At 44.4% G+C, this 17435-nt stretch overlaps 1 long non-coding RNA gene across 1 annotated transcript in view; it reads right to left on the bottom strand.

The window, feature by feature from the left end:
- LOC143987575 (uncharacterized) overlaps positions 1-16822 on the bottom strand; it is a 45076-nt gene extending 28254 nt beyond the window's left edge. The window contains exons 1-2 of the long non-coding RNA XR_013276664.1: positions 16768-16822; positions 2625-2703 (exon numbers count right to left, since the gene is read on the bottom strand). This is a non-coding gene — a long non-coding RNA (uncharacterized LOC143987575). The remainder of the gene's footprint in view (positions 1-2624; positions 2704-16767) is intronic.
- Between the last annotated feature and the right edge of the window lie 613 nt (positions 16823-17435).

Genomic DNA, 17435 nt, shown 5'->3' on the forward strand with positions numbered 1-17435 from the left:
CTAAAGGTGCGGTTGGATAAGTAGGAAGAGAACCATTGTAGAGTACAGTCACGGAGACCAAAGGTGTGGAGTTTGAGGAGGAGGGGGTGGTCAACCGTATCAAAGGCAGCAGAGAGGTCCAGGAGGAGGAGAACAGAATAATGTCGATTGGTTTTGGCCGTTAGTAGATAGTTTGTTAGTTTTAGGAGAGCAGTTTCTGTGGAGTGTTGAGGACGAAATCCAGACTGAAGGGGATCAAGAAGGCTATTATTAGCGAGGTGGACACTCAGTCGGTTGTAGACCAGACGTTCGAGGAGTTTGGATAAGAAGGGGAGCAAGGAGATGGGGCGTAGGTTGTTAGGATTGGATGGGTCCAGTGAGGGTTTTTAAGTATGGGTTTGACAAGTGCATGTTTTAGAGAGTTGGGGAAGATGCCAGAAGAGAGAGAGAGAGATTGAAGATGTGAGTTAGAGAGTATAGCATAGAGCCAGAGGGTGAACGTAGCATTTGTGAGGGAACAGGATCCAGAGGGCAGGTGGTAAGGTGGACATTACCAAGTAGTTTAGCAACTTCGTCTATAGTGGTGGGTTTGAAAGAGGGAAGTAATGTTTGTGCCTGTGGGCATGATGTGTAAAGCATGGAGGGTATCAGAACAGTAGAGATCTCCGCGCGAATTGAATCAATCTTTTGTTTCAAGTGATTGGCAATCTCCTGGGCAGTGAGTGAGTTGGCAGGTGGAGGCCGAAGTAGAGAGTTGAAAGTAGAGAAGGGTTGACGGGAACGGGATGATAGGTTGCTGATAAGAGTGATAAAATAGTTCTGCTTGGCAGAGAGGAGGCTGGAATTGTATTTTTGGAGGGCAGATTTATATTGGTTGAAATCTGAGACTTGGTCTTGCGCCACAGGCGCTCATGAGCATGACTATGTTTTTTCAGACTTCTAGTGACATCTATTTGCCAAGGTTGAAGGGGTTGGGGCTTGATTTTGTGTGTAGTGAGGGGGGCCAGTGAGTCCAGAGAGGCTAGAAGTGAAGCGTTGTAGACAGAAGTGGCTAGGTTGGTGCAGGATAGGGGTAAGATTTTGTCGTAGAGGTTGTCGACAGTAGAGTAGAGTAGAGTAGAGTAGAGTAGAGAAGTGAAGGATTGAGATGACGTAGGTTTCTGCGGGTAACTTTAATGCGGTTGGAGGGAGAGGAGGTGAAGGAGAGGGAGAGAGTGAAACTAATAAGGTGGTGATCAGAGAGAGGGAATGGATAGTTGGAGAGGTTGCATGAAGTGCAAAGGTGAGAGAAAACGAGGTCAAGGATATTGCCTTCGGAGTGAGGTTAGGCTGAGAAGTTTGGAAAGGGCAGAAGTGTTAGTATTAATAGGGATGTTGAAGTCCCCGAGAATGATTGTGGGGATTTTAGAAGAAAGAAAGTAGGGTAACCAGGCAGAGAAGTCATCAAGAAATGTTGATACTGGTCCAGGGGGCCTGTAGATCACGGCTATTCTTGGAGAAATTGGAGTGAAGAGACGAATGCAGTGTGCTTCGAAAGAGGAGAGTTACAGAGGGAGGTGGCTGGAGTACCTGAAAGGTGCTATGTGGGGCTAGAAGGATTCCAACACCTCCCTTGCGTCCATTGGATCTGGGGGAGTGAGTCCAAAGAAGACCACCATGGGATAGGGCAGCAGAAGATGCAGTGTCGGATTCGTGGAGCCAGGTTTCGGTGATGGCGAGTAGGTTAAATGAGTTGGCGATAAAGATATCATGGAGAGAGGCGAGTTTGTTGCAGACAGAGCAGGAGTTCCAAAGGGCACAAGAGAAAGGCAGTCTGGTTTTGGGAAGAATAGAAATGGGAACTAAATTGTGTTGATTGCGGCTGCTGCCAGAGGGTGCAGGGTGATGGGTACAGTTTAATGATGGAGGCCCAGGGTTTGGGGATATATCGCTAGAGGTTAGGAGAAGCAGGAGGGTGAGGGAGGTAATATGGGAGTGAGATTTATATGAAGGGACATGCCCCAGGGTCTTGGAGATTTTTAGTGTGTGTGGATTTAGATTTAGCAGGAGTTGGGTGCAGTAATAAGGAGAGGACAGAAGTGAGGGTGATTATATATATATATATATATATATATATATATATATATATATATATATACTGTGGGGGGGGGGAGAAGAGGGGTGGAGTTGAGATCATTTTAGTATAGAGGACAGAGCTGTCAGGAGGAGTGGTAGAGAGTGCATGTTATAAGGAGAAATAGCTAAAGGGTAAAATGAGGTCACCTAGTGTCTTTGTGGTGTTTTTCAAAGTATTTTGTGTACCTTCGCTTTGTGCATTAGCTGAAGTGCAGAGTCAGAAGTGCTTCCACTTATAGAAATCCCCCCACTTTGAGAAAGAGCCCCAGTTGCAAGTGTGCCCCCTGCAATAGCTTCCCCCAAAATGAAGCTTATCTTTATACTGATAGGGGTGGGCTGTGGGTGGATTTCAATGATCACTCAGAAGGTAATAAAGCTTGGCTGGTTAACAGGGCAAAATTCTAACTTCAGAAACAGACTAGCAAGAGGGCGCTAAAGTTAGACGGGCCATAATTTTGGGTAAGACAAGGGAGATAATAAAGCATTGTAATGTGGACAGGGCTACAGACTGTTGAGCAAAAACAACATACCAGCATTTTTAAAGACACACAGGAAAAGCAGATAGCAGTGTTTCAGATTTTGGGTGGAGATTGTTCAGTTAGCACATACCTGTAGGATGAGAGAAGAGATTCTCAGATGAGACAGTCAGATAATCATATATATATATATATATATATATATATATATATATATATATATATATATGTAACAGACAAAAAATAGTAAGAAATAAACATTTTTTTAACTAAATCTGAAAAAATGGTTAACAATCAAACACAGTAAACGGTAAAGTATAAAAAAGACATACCTGAAAAGCAAAAACGATAAAACATAATAACAATAACACATTGCAGAATAGGATACAGTAAAAAAGAGCAGAACAAGAGAGAGAGAGAACAATAAAACAACAACTATTTTATTTATTTTTATTTTTTTATTTTGTTATTTTTTTTTAGTTTTTTTTTTTTACACTTTTTTTTGTAACTGTAACGGCTGTAACTGTAATGCTGCGTACACGTGACCGGACTTTCCAGCAGACTAGGTCTGACTTTCAATGGACTTCCTAAATGAATGGACTTGAACGGACTTGCCCACACATGAACGGACTAAGTCCGTTTGCAAGTCCATTCATTTTGAGAGTAATGAGAGTAATGACGTATGATGGGACTAAAAAAGGAAGTTCAGTAGCCAAGAGCTGCCTTTGCGGCGTATTTGGTCCGCCGGACCAGCATACAGATGAACGGTTTTCCGATAGGAATGGAGTCTGCCGGACAGATTTGAAACATGATCTATTTCTAGGTCTGTCTGATTTTTTTTTTTTTTTTTTTTTAAATGGACTGATCCCGTCGGACCTAGTCTGCTGGAAAGTCCGGTCGTCTGTACGCGGCATAACGGTTCCAGGTTCGGGTCTCTCAAAATGCAATGGCATCTTGGGAAACCCTTTGAAAGTGTGTCCTAGTCTGTGCAGTGCTGTACCCTATGCTAATACTCAACTAGTGTATGGTAGCGTTCAAAGCATTCACCAATGCAAAGACCAGGATTGTCAGGACAGGAGGGACAATAATAGCGGGTGTCACGCCTATATCCGTGCTTGCTGCAGACATGACATCTTTGTGGGGCTCGTTGGGTAGGGGTACTCGGGACGACAAACGTACCTCTCATGCAGCCGGCTTACTGTATCTGGATTGGGATGGCGAGGTGGAGCACCGTCTGGAAACAGAAGGGCTCTGATGATCTCTTCCTGGAATTTAAGGAAGGACCCAGTGCATCCTGAAGCTCTGTATAGCACATTCACCAAAGCCAATTGAAATAAGCAGACACTCTTTTTGTAGCAGCTTCTGGTCTTACAGGCAACAAGGTACGGTGCCAACAACTGGTCGTTGAGGTCCACCCCTCCCATATTTTTATATTCGTGAACACAGAGGAGTTTCTCCACATCATCAGTCGCCTTAGGAATTTGGACCGTCATGTCTGCATGAAGAGAGGAAAGACGAAAACATTCTTATCCCTCCACTTCATAGCGAGCAAATTACTACACTTGAAGCAGCCTACGACGGGAATCTATAAGCCGCATGGTGCCACATGCTCCAATCTGGTGATCAAACAAGTGACTAAAAAGTGGCACGCTCATGTAATAATTGTCCACATACAAATGGTACCCCTTTCCGAATAAGGTTGGAAGCAAGTCCCACACAGTCTTGCCAACGTTCCCTTTGTAATCTGGGCAGTTCGGCAGCTCTAGGTGATTATCTTTTCCCTCGTAAACCATAAAATTACATGTATAGCCTGTGGCCCTCTCACAGAGCTTATACAGCTTGACCCCGTATCTGGCACACTGGCTGGGAAGATATTGTTTGAAAGAAAAGCGGCCAGAAAACTTAATCGGGGACTCATCAACGCAGACAACTTGATGGAGAGTAAACAAGTCTGCAAAACGTTGGTTGAAGTGGTTTACAAGGGGCCGAATTTTGTAGAGCTGATCGTATCCAGGGTCTCCACGAGGACGACAGAGTTCACTGTTGTTGAAATGCATGAACCGCAAGATCTGCTCGTAATGTGCCCTGGTCATGGAGGCAGAGAACACGGCATATGGTAAATTGGGTCAGTGGACCAATATGATCGCAAAATACTCATTTTAACTATGCCCATGTCGAGGAATAGGCCCAGAAAGTTCTTAAATTCAGAAACCGTAATTGGTTTCCGATCCCTGGCAAGGGAGGACTGGGTATTAGCGGCGATGTATTGACCAGCATACAAAATATTTTGGTCCACGATAGATCTATAGAGATCTTCGGTGAAAAACAGCGAATAAAAATCAAGTGACGTAAAACCACCAAAATGCCGGGTTGGCCAGTGAATGGGGGAAGTATGGTTGCTGCAGAAGTGGTGGGTTCCTGATTAGGATTGGCAAATGTAGCAGGAAGGGCACTATTGGCTCGACAGGCCTGTTTTTGTCTTCTTGTCTTCTTGGTGGCAGCGGGACACTACTTGTGCTTGCCATCTCACCAGCTTGACCTGCACTTATGGGACTCGCCAAGTCACCACGTGTTACTGCAGTGTTGGTTTGACTATGACCAGGGTTTTCTAGGCTGCTGGTGCTTGCCAGTTCACCAGAAGGATGAGCGGCACTAGTACTTCTCTGCTCCATATGAGAGCCTTGCGGTTCTTGCACCTCAACAGCAGAAGATCGGGATCTGGTACGCCTGACCTTGGCAGGGACCACAACTCCGTCATCACAGCTATCTGTCATGGAGCCACTGTTGTCTACAGGATCGTGTTCTGAGCTTGATTCTGACAGATGAGTGACTTCCTCTTCCCTATCCGTCATGCCCAGAAACATGTAGGTCTCTTCACTAGTGTACCTTCGATTTGCCATTTTGGGCTCTAAATTTACTGGTACACTAGTGAGACTCGCAGGAAAAAAAGCACCTGACTGTTAGAGATTCAAACGCTACAAAAAAAACTGTTAGCGATCGAAGGGATCAGGCCTGACTCTATGAATGCTGCAGTTATGTGTGTTGTGTTTTGTACGTGACAGTAATCGATTGATACTGCACTTGGCTGGGCTGGGCGGAGGGGCAAAACGCAGGTGCTAGCGGGTACCTGGGCTGATCCCACTAACACTGCGTTTTTGGGAACCCTAAACTGCTGGGGACGCTAGTATAGATCTGATCAGATCAGATATTGATCCGTTCAGATACTATACCACTAAGGGAGGTTTATGCTGCGTGCGTGGGTGTTAGCGGTATTTGCACCAATCTGACGCTGCCTGGGGCAACTCAGACCCTAAAATCTAACTGAAATCACTGGCCGGGCGATCAGGGGTTAAACCCGTATTGGGTAATAAACAGCGGGTATAAAAAAAAAAATAACCAGCGTCACCTATAACACTTATATGGTGATCACTGGTGAAAGGGTTAACTAGGGGGCAATCAGGGGGTTAAACCTGACACTATAAAAAGCTTACGATGAACCTAATTACCTACCTGGCTACCTGTGACACTTAAACGGCGATCAAAAAAAAGATCTATTAATGACACTGGCAACAGGGGATGAAAGGATTAACTGGGGTTGATCAAGGGGTTAAACCTTTATTATGGGGTTAAGGGGGCACCTTAGACCTAAAGGGGCCTACCACTAACTGCCCTAACACTTATAACAGTTACAAATGACACCAATGCAGTAATCGGTAAAAAATAAAAACTGCTATTGGTGTCACTGTGACAGGGGGTGATGGGGGGGGGGGGGGGTTTGTTATGTGCCTTCTTTGTGCTAGTGTCAGTGTAGTGTTGATGCAGACTCACAGTAGATGTCTTCTCTCCTCAAAATCTGGAACGAAAAGGCTGCACGAGGAGAGATGACATCACTTCCTCTGCTTTTGTTTACATTACAGAAGCAAAGGAAGCTTCTCATTTGCCAGGAGCGATCGTGAGGGAGAGGCCATGAATCAGTGGCCTCCCCCTCAGGATGGATCGCTCCTGGAAGAATGCAGACCGCCTCGGGCACCAATTGTGCCCCCTGCCCACAGGAGGGGAGTAATGTAGCCATGCATTACTCTGCCTGCCCGTGCCATTCTGGCGCAGTATATATGCATGAGGCGGTCAGCAAGTGGTTAATAGATCATTGTTGAATTGCTGAAGCTGAAATGTCTATGCATTTCGTGGGACAAAGCCCAGTCTGATTCTCTGGAGATCCAGCATGCACCTCTATGCTGGTAGTTTTCCCCATATTTGCTATGAAGACATAATAACCACAGGATTTCTGCAGTGGGGGACTCTCCATGTGAATCTTGATGCCCACCCACCCTCAGCTCCCAGGGGGGAAACCCTCCTTTGTATTGATCTTCAGCATTAGGATCCAAACAAGATTGTTCCACATAGCCTTTGATTTTTTTATTCTTTTTTTGGCTTTAATTCTGCAATTCTGGCAGATTTTATTCATGATTTCACTGCTATATGTACACTTAAACCAACCTTGGCTGTCTTCTGCTGAAGTGGGCTTTGTCCCGGGAAATGCATAGAGATTACAGGTTCAGCAATTCAACAATGATCTATTAATTAGGCTGTTATTCAGAATGTACATTGGTGAATTATTTGTTTTTATTCTGTTTCCTACTCATGTAGAACTGTTATGTGTATTTTGTTTCTTTTTTGTTAAATCCTAGAAACGGTTTTTACTTTTTATATAGCCTTGTACTTGTTAATGAACACCACCTTGTTAAAGTCCCATGGGCAAATGCATTTTTTGTTTTTGTTGGACATTTTTGGGACTGAGTGCTGTTCCGTTTTTAATATATGGTGACTTCTTTTTCTTCTTCTAGTAAATATACATTCTCTGCATGATCTATTTTGTAATCAGGTTGTAGTATGTGGTCAGCCTTAATGCTACCTTTTAGCACTCAATAATGCCTGGGAATTCTGGGAGTTGTGACATCATCCATAGGCTCCCATGGTCCAGCTGTTGTTGGCGCCCCCTCCCCTTCTTGCCAGCAGCCGTGCACTGATACAAGAGGGCTAAAGCTGTATAACCCCATGATGGGAGTGGACTAAAAAAAAAAAAAAGTATATATTTTTTACACAGGGTAGGCGGAATAGGTCGGGGGCGGCATAGTTTTGCATGCACATGTGTACTGACTAGGAGAGACTAGAGTTACCCACATCCATGTGGTGCTGTTCATTCATTGTTCTGTCAACAGCCTGTAGTGTCGCCCTACTGGGTGTCATGTCTGGCAGAGGTGTAAGGAAAAATCCTTTGCTAGGAAAGATATTTGGTATCTATTTATTTATACTGTGTAGTTAGCCTGCAGTTCAGGTTTAAAGCTGACCTCTAGATATGAGCTTTACTTACATGTGCCAAACTGGACCAATGTTAGTTTCAAATAAATTTCATATCTGGAGTACAGCTTTAATTACTGACCTAGAAGGTTACACATTCTATTACTCAAAGGGAAGCTAATAGCTCACCTTTTACAATAATGAACATATTTGGTAGTAAAAACAGCTTTTTCACTTGTACCTACAGGTAAGCTTATAATAAAGCTTAACTGTGGGTCCAGTGAAAATCTCCTAAATATTCACATGTGTAGCAGTCGGTGACATCATCGGTGCATGTGCACTGCGCTCTGAATAGACGGCACATACGAGTCATTCAGAGTGCTGCGCCACAATCGTGACTCCCGTGCACATGCGCAGAAATGACGTTGTTGCAGGCCAACCATTCAAACTGGCATGGTGCGTGCATGAACCCAGAAGGAAGATGGTACGAAGATGGAAGTCCTGTCAGTGGTAACAGCAGCCCGCTCTTCTGGATTCAGCGGCTGGGCCTCATGATGACATGCTGCTAGGTCTGCCCCCTCCAATTAATGAAGGACTATGTGACCCGCATATCCCAGGAGGCACAGCAGGCACGGGGGGGCTGAGCGACATGCATGGGTGGGGACACAGAACTTTGGAACATGGAAAAAAAGTAAATGAACCAAAATTGTGCTGTGTGTGTGTGTAATGGAGGGGAGGAGAGGAGGGAACTTAAATCTGAGGGTTAAATCAGCTTTAAGATGTTTAAAGAAAAAGTCAGACAACGGTTGCTAAAGATATACATAAAAATACCTTCTCATTAAAGGAAACCTGCACTGACAGAAATTGGAGGCTAACATTGCTGCCCTCACCTCCTGAACATGCCAGTTCCTTCGTTGTCATGCTGATCTAATAGCTTTAATACTTTCAGAGGCATTTTCCTTGAAGACGTGTGCAAACCTTTGGAATTTGTTACAGTTCAGTGACTAATATTACTGATGCCAGTCAGCCAGGCAACTAGTATTCTTGGATCAGGATTGGCAGCACTTTCAATTTTTCTAAATGTAGGCTCTGTTAAGGAGGAACTAAATTTAGAACTAATGGCAATACCCCCCCCCCCATTTTGGAGGGAGAAAAGGAGGGTCATAACCCCTGTCAGATTTTTATGCGCCATCTATGTCCCATTGCGGAGATTTTCCTTCACTTCTTGTCCTAAAGCCAAAAGGAAAGTGATTCTTGAAAGTAGATAATCCAGCAACTTGGTGTCTACATAGAATAATCTTTGAATTGAAACATACTGTAAAAGCTTGACAAAGAAAAAATATTGGTTAACAGCCATTTCACAATCACATATACAGGATGTGCTTTGTCAACATAGGTGATGACAAAGCATACCATGTATGTATGTGTAAAAATAGTGTTACACTGCTTTCCTCTTTTGTGCTTTTATAGTGTGCAAAATACTACATTACTAGAAGATTGCGGGTGTGGACCTATCTGTCTTCCTTAACCAGTGAGCAGTTAGCAATGATGCTGTTTCAGTGTGCAGTAACCATCAATCGGCATTTATTTAGTGACCTCTCTTGAGTAAACATTTTAACGGAATGTTCATTCATATATTCGTCATAATTCCATAGCATGCATTGCAAAGCTGCAGTTAAAGATGAAGTAAACTCTGATGGGTTTACTTCCTCTTTCATTCTCTGCAAAGGTAAAGCATAATGGACTACTATGCATAATAAAAATGCCATAAAACTATCCCCTATTTTGTAGATGCTATAACTTTTGTGCAAACCAATCTATATATGCTTATTGCGATTTTTTTTTTGACCAAAAATATGTAGAAGAATACATATCGGCCTAAACTGAGGAAAAAAAATATTTTTTTATATATTTTTGGGGGATATTTATTATAGCAAAAAGTAAAAAATACTGTGTTTTTTTCAAAATTGTCACTCTTTCTTGTTTATAGCGCAAAAAAAAACGCAGAAAGCTCTATTTGTGGGAAAAAAGGGCATCAATTTTGTTTGGGTGCAACATCGCACGACCGCGCAATTGTCAGTTAAAGCGACGCAGTGCCAAATCGCAAAAAGTGCTCTGGTCAGGAAGGGGGTAAAATCTGCCGGGGCTGAAGCGGTTAAAAAAGGCACGTATTCATGAGATAAATCAATAATTCTACCCCTTTACAAAACACTGGTTTGGCCTCATCTTGAATATGCAGTTCAATTTGGTCGCCAAACCTCAGGAAAGACATTGTTGAATTTGAGTTCAGTGAAGGGCAACAAAATTAAGAAGGAGATGGAGGACCTCAGCTATGAGAATTGATTACATACAGCACAGTTTTTCACTCTAGAAAAGAGGCAATATGATTACAATGTACAAAATCAAATATACCAGTTACTCCAGTAATTGTAATAAAAAGAATTTGACTTTCCTATAAATTCTATATCTTGGAGTACAGCATAGGACACGGGCAACATATGCTTGCATCATGGGTTATAGGCACATACCTTCAAGTGACTGGACACTGGAAAGCTTTTGAGAAGTACCCTCACCTAGGGTGCCTCAGCTAATTATACTTACACCTCATATTGTAACAAGCATTGCAGAGTAAACCAAGGAAATAAGATGGTGGCCTGTGTCCTGTATGGTACTCCAAAGTATGGAATTTACAGGTAAGTAAATATTGCTTTTATTTATTTGTACTGTAGGGTATTCACACACCATGGGATGACCCCAAGCAATGAATATGAAGGGTGGGTTACAACTGAACAAACCTGTGCCAACATGCCCAGAAACCAATAGGGGCGAATGACCAAAGTGCCACTGCAAGAACCTTACAGCTAAAAGCTGCATCCACAGAAGACTGGATGTCCACCTGGTAAAACTTTTCTCAAAAGAACAGAAGCCAGGTGGTGGCCCTATAAAGTTGGACTACATAGGTTTTCTGCCAAAATGCTCAAGGAACTCCCACACATATGGTGGAGTGGGCGTGCAACACCACAAGAGAAGGTTTTTGTTTAAGAGCATAAGCTCTTGCAATCAAGTTCCTAATCCACCATCCAGTGGTGGATTTTGAAGCAGGATGACCCTTGAGAGGACATAAAAGAAGGAATCCATTTGTCTAAAGGATACAAGGTACAAGGATTAATGAATGAAAATAAAGCAATTGATCAGCTATGACACTACAATCTCAGCCAGGCCACAACATGTGAACCCATCATTACAAGATAGGGCAAACAAACAGTACAGGGAATATAACTACACTAATATAATGCTGTTAAGGTATTATTTAAGGGCTCTGACTAGGTCCAGACATTTTGGATTTTTAGAAATATCCTTGTTGAGATTGAACGCTGAAACTAGCTTTGGATAATAGAGGGGTTTTAACCCAAGACCATCCTATCTTTTAAGCCCTGGGTTTCAATGGCCCTACCATCAAAGCCAGAGGCTGTGGAGAAGGATGGAATAGCGGGCCTTGAGCTAGCAGGTCTGGCTTGTTGGAAGGAGGCCATGGGTTATCTGCTAGAAGTCTGTGTACCAGGTTGTTCTGGACCAGTTTGGTTCAATTAGATTCACCATTGTAATTTCTCTATTTTATGTAGCAAGGAAGGCCAAATTCACACTGGAGGGAAGGCAGAAATTAAAATGAACTGAGACCAGAGGATAATGAGGGTATTTAAGGTCAGGGCTGGAGGATCTCTGATTTTGGCAACAGAGGTAGCTTGTTGTTTAATTGCGAAGCCAGAATGTCCACATCCTGAATCCCCCATCTCTGGCATATCAGATTTGAACACATCTGGAAGAAGAGACCATTCCCCTTAGTCCAGGCAGTGGCTCGGATAATTCGCCTGCCAGTTGTCCGCTCCTGTAATGTGGACTGTAGAAATCGCTCAACAGTGAGTTTCTGTCCATGAGAGAATCTGGTTTGCTTCTTTCAAGGCAGCCAGGCACCTTGTGCACCTTTGATGGTTGATATATGCCACTGTAATGACATTGTCTGACTGCACCCGGATTAGGTGTCCCTTCAAAAGGGGGTTCCACTGCTGCAGGGACAACTTAACTGTTCTGAGCTCCAAGAGGTTGATGAGGAGTTTGCTTTCCTCTCTTGGCCATGTTCTCTGAACTGTCAAGCATTAGAACACTTCTCCGCAGCCTAAGAGGCTTGCATCTCTTGTAAGGGCTTTTTATTGGAAGGAAGGATTTATTTCTGATTGAACTGGTCTGGTGTACCACTAAGAAAAGGAAGTTCATGTTTGGCTGAATAAAACCATGGCTAGGTCGAGGGAAAGAGCCTGCTTTTTTCATGCTGTTGGAGAGTTCTTGAATGATATTGGGCAAAAGAAACTGCCTCGAGGGAAGCAATTATTAGATCTTGAACTCTCATGGCGAATCTCACCTTAAGATTTATCTTGGATCTCAATGTTAAAACTGCTCTGCTCTGGTGCAAAGGACACATTGTCATTCCGAGGAGTATTGTGTGGGCCTTTATCAGAGAGAATATTCAGCTGCGACTCTGAATTGGCTTCCTTTCACCTGGTTAGTGCTATAGCTACAAATAAGGGTATTACCCTGTGGGGTACTCAGTAAAGTAGAGTTTGGGCTACCGTGTATTCCTTCCAGACACGCATACCCTGTCTCCCAGACGTAGACTATCCTGAGACAAATCCTCATGGCAAAAATGTGATAGGAAGGGCCTGAGTGCCTTTATAGGGGCTCTTGGCAGAAGTGCCGTTAAAGTGTGTGACCACTGGTGTGGGTGGTGGCATGAATATGCCGTCTGTATCCTGTAATGTACAATTAAAATAAATTGTTTACCCTAAGGTCTCAGAGTTAGACGCACAATAAGATTTGAGGTTAGAAGAAAGGAAAATTAACCTTGGATTGCACTGAGTTCTTTACTGCAGTAAAAAGGGAGCAGTAAAAAATGCAAAAATACAAAAAAATTATATCCTCTCAGTGAGAAAAAGTGTCTAATAAGGCTACTTACACCAAAAAGCAGTAAAACTGTGCTTCAGTGAATGAATGTGCAAAGTAATAGTGAAGCGCTTCATATAAAACAAAAAAACGTAAAACATAATTAAAGTCCAAATAATAAAAGTCCAATATAATCAGGGCCAGATTAACATAGGGGCTATTGAATCTGCCGCTCCATTCCCCTTACCTTTAAGATAGGCCCATTTGCCTCCAAAAAATGATAGGCCAGTTTAAACAGAAGCTGGAACACTCTGTTTGCAGCAGACTGAGAGGATGAGTTCACAGTGCCTCTCCTCACTTCTTGTCAGAGGCACTGAGCTCAATGGACAGCTTGGAGCCTGCAGAGTCTGACAGGCAGCACCGCCTGTCAAACTTGCCTATTGATTTCAATGGAGCCGCTCTGCAACTGCAAGCCAAACTCGCTCACAGTAACGGCATAGTCCAACAATGTAAAACTACCATTCAGCAATGTAAGCAAAACAAAGGAGACGGCAGTAGCACCTCATGAACGCCTGTCAGCTGTTGCTATACCACTCGTTGAAAAGCAATCCACCACAGATCACTTTTCAGAGGGCAGTAAGTGTTACCGCAAATGTGAAAGAAACTTCAAACACATCATCCATTTCACACTCCCCACCAACCAGGTCACTCCCCAGCCACTTCCCATGTTGGCCACCTCCCTTCAACTTATATCACAGGTGACCATTTCCCAGACCCTACTCCAAAAGATATAACTCCCAGTTACTCCCCCCACCCACTGATTGATATCCCTCCATGACCACCTCACATCCCACTGCTGGCGGACCTCTCTCCTCAACCTGTCCCCTCACACCCTCTCACCTACTGACCTGTGGATGGTGGAATCACTCCCGCAGTGTTATGGTGTTCTGCCACTGGGGAGCCTTCTCTACCCACAAAATACATTATCAGTGTTGCTAACTATAGCTGGCAGCACTGATTGTTTTGGGAAAGACCTGACAGGCTGGTTGGACTCAAGTCAATTAATAGATTGACTTGTGTACAACCAGCTAGCCCATACATAGATCGACTATGGCTGGTCTCTGCTTAACTGGATTAGTTTCAATTTATGTATGGGCCCGCTTAACCAGTGTGCAGTCCCTAAACAACTTTCCACAAACCTTTATTTTCCTTCCCAGATTCTTTCATCCTCCTCACCTGTACATCGTGCCCGCTGTCATACCTTCCACACTCCTCTCCTGTACATAGTGCTCACTGTCATACCCTCCATACTCCTCTCCTATACATAGTGCCCACTGTCATACCCTCCCCCCCCCCCACAATCCTCTCCTGTACATACTGCCCACTGTCATACATTTCTCTCCTGTACATAGTGCCCACTGTCATATCCTCCACACTCTTTTCCTGTACATACTGCTCACTGTCATACCCTTCACATTCCTCTACTGTACATACTGGCCACTGTCATACCCTCCACTTCCCTCTCTTGTACACACTGCTCACTGTCTCACCCTCCACACTCCTCTACTGTACATAGTGCCAGCTGTCATACCCTCCACACTCGTCTCCTGTGCATACTGCCCACTATCATATCGTCCACACTCCTCTCCTGTACATACCGCCTGCTGTGATACCCTCCACAGTTCTCTCCTGTACACACTGCCCCATCATACCCTCCACAATCCTGTCCTGTACATACTGCCTACTGTCATACACTCCACACTCCTCTCCTGTACATACTGCCCCTATCATATCCTCCACATTCTTCTCCTGTATATACTGCCCCCATCATACCCTCCACACTCCTCTCCTGTACATACGACCAACTGTTTTTCTCTCCACACTCCTCTCCTGTACATACTGCCCCCTTACTACCTTCCACAGTCCTCTCCTGTACATACTGCCCCCATCATACCCTCCACACACCTCTCATGTGCATACTGTCCACTGGCATATCCTCAACACTCCTCTGTTGTGCATACTGCCCACTGTTATACCCCCCACACTCCTCTACATAGTGCCCACTGCCCTACCCTCCACACTCCTCTCCTGTACATAGTTACCACTGTTATACCCTCCACATTCTTCTCTGTCACCTGCACATACTTCCCACTTTTATATCATCCATACTCCTCCCCTATGCCTCTTACCCACAAAAACAGTTCTTTAAAATGATAATGTATGTCCTCAATGTTAGCGGCTCTAGAATGGGCACGCTTTTGTTAGTTCAACTAATCTTCTCAGTCTTCATATTTGTTCTGCCCATTATTAGTACTCATTTCCTTTTGTGATTACTACTATGATCTTTACAGGAACATAGTGGATGTCAGCTACTCTAAATATACCACTGGTAAAAAAAAGTGTCCTTGAAAATATTTCCAAAAATGTTGGCAACTATGCACTTGGGCACTGCCCAAGGGTCACTGGGTCAGTAGGGGGCCCCATGAGAGGCACCTGGGATCCTGTGATATTAAATCGGTAGTAAACTTGCTAATATTACTACTTTTTAGAGGCCCTGAGGTAGGTTATGCCATAATATACTAGTATGCACAGCATATTCGCACATTAGGGTACACTTAACTGTCAGACTGAGCCCTCCAGTGCTGTGCAGGGATCAATCTGGCAGGTCCTGGGTGCTTCCATCTTCACCCGGTCTTCCTTCTGGGTTCTGTGCCTTCGGTCACTTGCCTTGGTCAGGCTGAGTTGCTGTCACTCCCACACATGCTCAAGCTCATGCTCTCTCTCTCACTCATCCACCCTCCCTTACCCCTCACCCAGGGCAGGACTTACCATTGGGCTTGACTGGGCTCAAGCCCATGGGCCCCGCCCAATAGGGGGCCCCTCCGAGATACATAGCCGAGTGCACTCGGCTCAGCTCTGCTCACAGTCACGCCTAGTCCCGCCCTATGATGGACATAACACAGGGACAGGGACTGGGCGTGACTGTGAGCCGAGCCGAGTATACTACTCTTAGCTCCGCTCGGGACTGCGAGAGGACCCGAGAGCCACCAAGAGGACCCGAGAGCCGCCGAGAGGACCCAAGAGCTGCCGAGATTCACAGGACTCTGTATCTCGGCGGCGCCATTAAACTTCAAGAATGCAATGACAACCTGCAAATGACACTGGGGCAAGGCTGTAAATGACAAGGCTACACTGACAAGGCTGCAAATGACACTGACAAGGCTGCAGATGGATGGGCAAGGCTGCAGATGGATGCTGATCAAGCTGCATTGATGGGCATTTAAATGTAAGTTTTACTCAAACTTCCCTCCTAAAAAATTTTCTCCTTAAAATTGCGGCCTAAACTTGGGGTGCGTGTTATATGCCGGCTCGTGTTGTACGCCGATAAATACGATAATGTATAGAAGGTAGGGCCCGAAAGTGACTCAAGCCCAAGGGCCCCCACCACCCTAAGTCCTGCCCTGCCCTCACCCCTCTCTCATTCCCTTTCTCTCTCTCCCTCTCTCTCATCCTCCCTCTCTCTATTTAATTTAATTTTTTATAACAAAAACTTGTTTTCATTTTCATTTATTTATTTTTTATAAAAAGCCCCACCAAAATCCTCAACACTAGGTCCATAATGTTCTTAATCCAGCCCTGAATATAATGTCCAATAGTAGTGAACAGGTATCAATCAGTAACACCAGATCTTCATAAATGTGCTTCTGTGATCCTCCACCACCAAGTGAATTTCAAACTCATGGGAGTGAGTAGCTGCCAATACCACAGCAAAAACGCCCAAAGCAGTGTGTTGATCCAACAAAGAATTTAACAGCATAGGCACTACAAGGACCTCTCCTTATGAAACCTCCAACTGCAGATAAATGAAGCTCACCAAGAGCAAGAAAAAAAGGTTCCAATGGTGTAGTATTCATTATCCAAATGCATATAGCAGATAAAGGACAGTAAAACAAGACTAACTCACATTTGAATGCCACTGTCCACCCGGAATCGAGCTGGAGCGTGATGTCGGCACCAAAACCTCAGCAGATACAGTAAGTTGAACTTTAACTTCTCAGTTAAATATTACTTTAACTTCTCAGTTTAAGTGATATTAAAGTTTTGGTTTATTTTTTGCTTTTTTAAATACCAAACATGTTATACTTACCTACTCTGTGCAAGAGCCTCCTCTTCTCAGGTCCCATGCCAGTGCTCCTGGCTCCTCCCTCCTGCTGGGTGCCCCCACAGCAACACACTCCCAACCCGTGGCTCTGTGTGTGTGTGTCCATTCACATACGGAGCCATGGCTCGACCCACCCCCTCCATCTCCTGACTAGCTCATTGGCTGTGATTGACAGCAGCAGGAGCCAATGGCTCCCTCTGCTACCAAGAGCCAATCAGGAGCGTGAGTCCCCAGAGAGGCAAGGCTCTCATGAGCATCCCTGGATCAAAAAGGGGGCCCAAGTAAGCATTAGGGGGGCTAGGGAGCGTTGGGAGGTTTTTCTCCTTCATGCATAGACTGAATGAAGGTAAAAAACCTTGTGCCTTTACAACCACTTTAATATACATAGAATAGAAGGATCACAGTAAAGGGTAATGTGTAATGTTTGGGGGGGAAGCCATGTCATCTGCTGGTGTTGGTCCACTGTGTTT

Source organism: Lithobates pipiens, unplaced genomic scaffold (assembly GCF_037356315.1).
Source record: "Lithobates pipiens isolate NorthernLeopardFrog02 unplaced genomic scaffold, aLitPip1_a1.2 Scaffold_18, whole genome shotgun sequence".
NCBI classification, from domain to species: domain Eukaryota; kingdom Metazoa; phylum Chordata; class Amphibia; order Anura; family Ranidae; genus Lithobates; species Lithobates pipiens.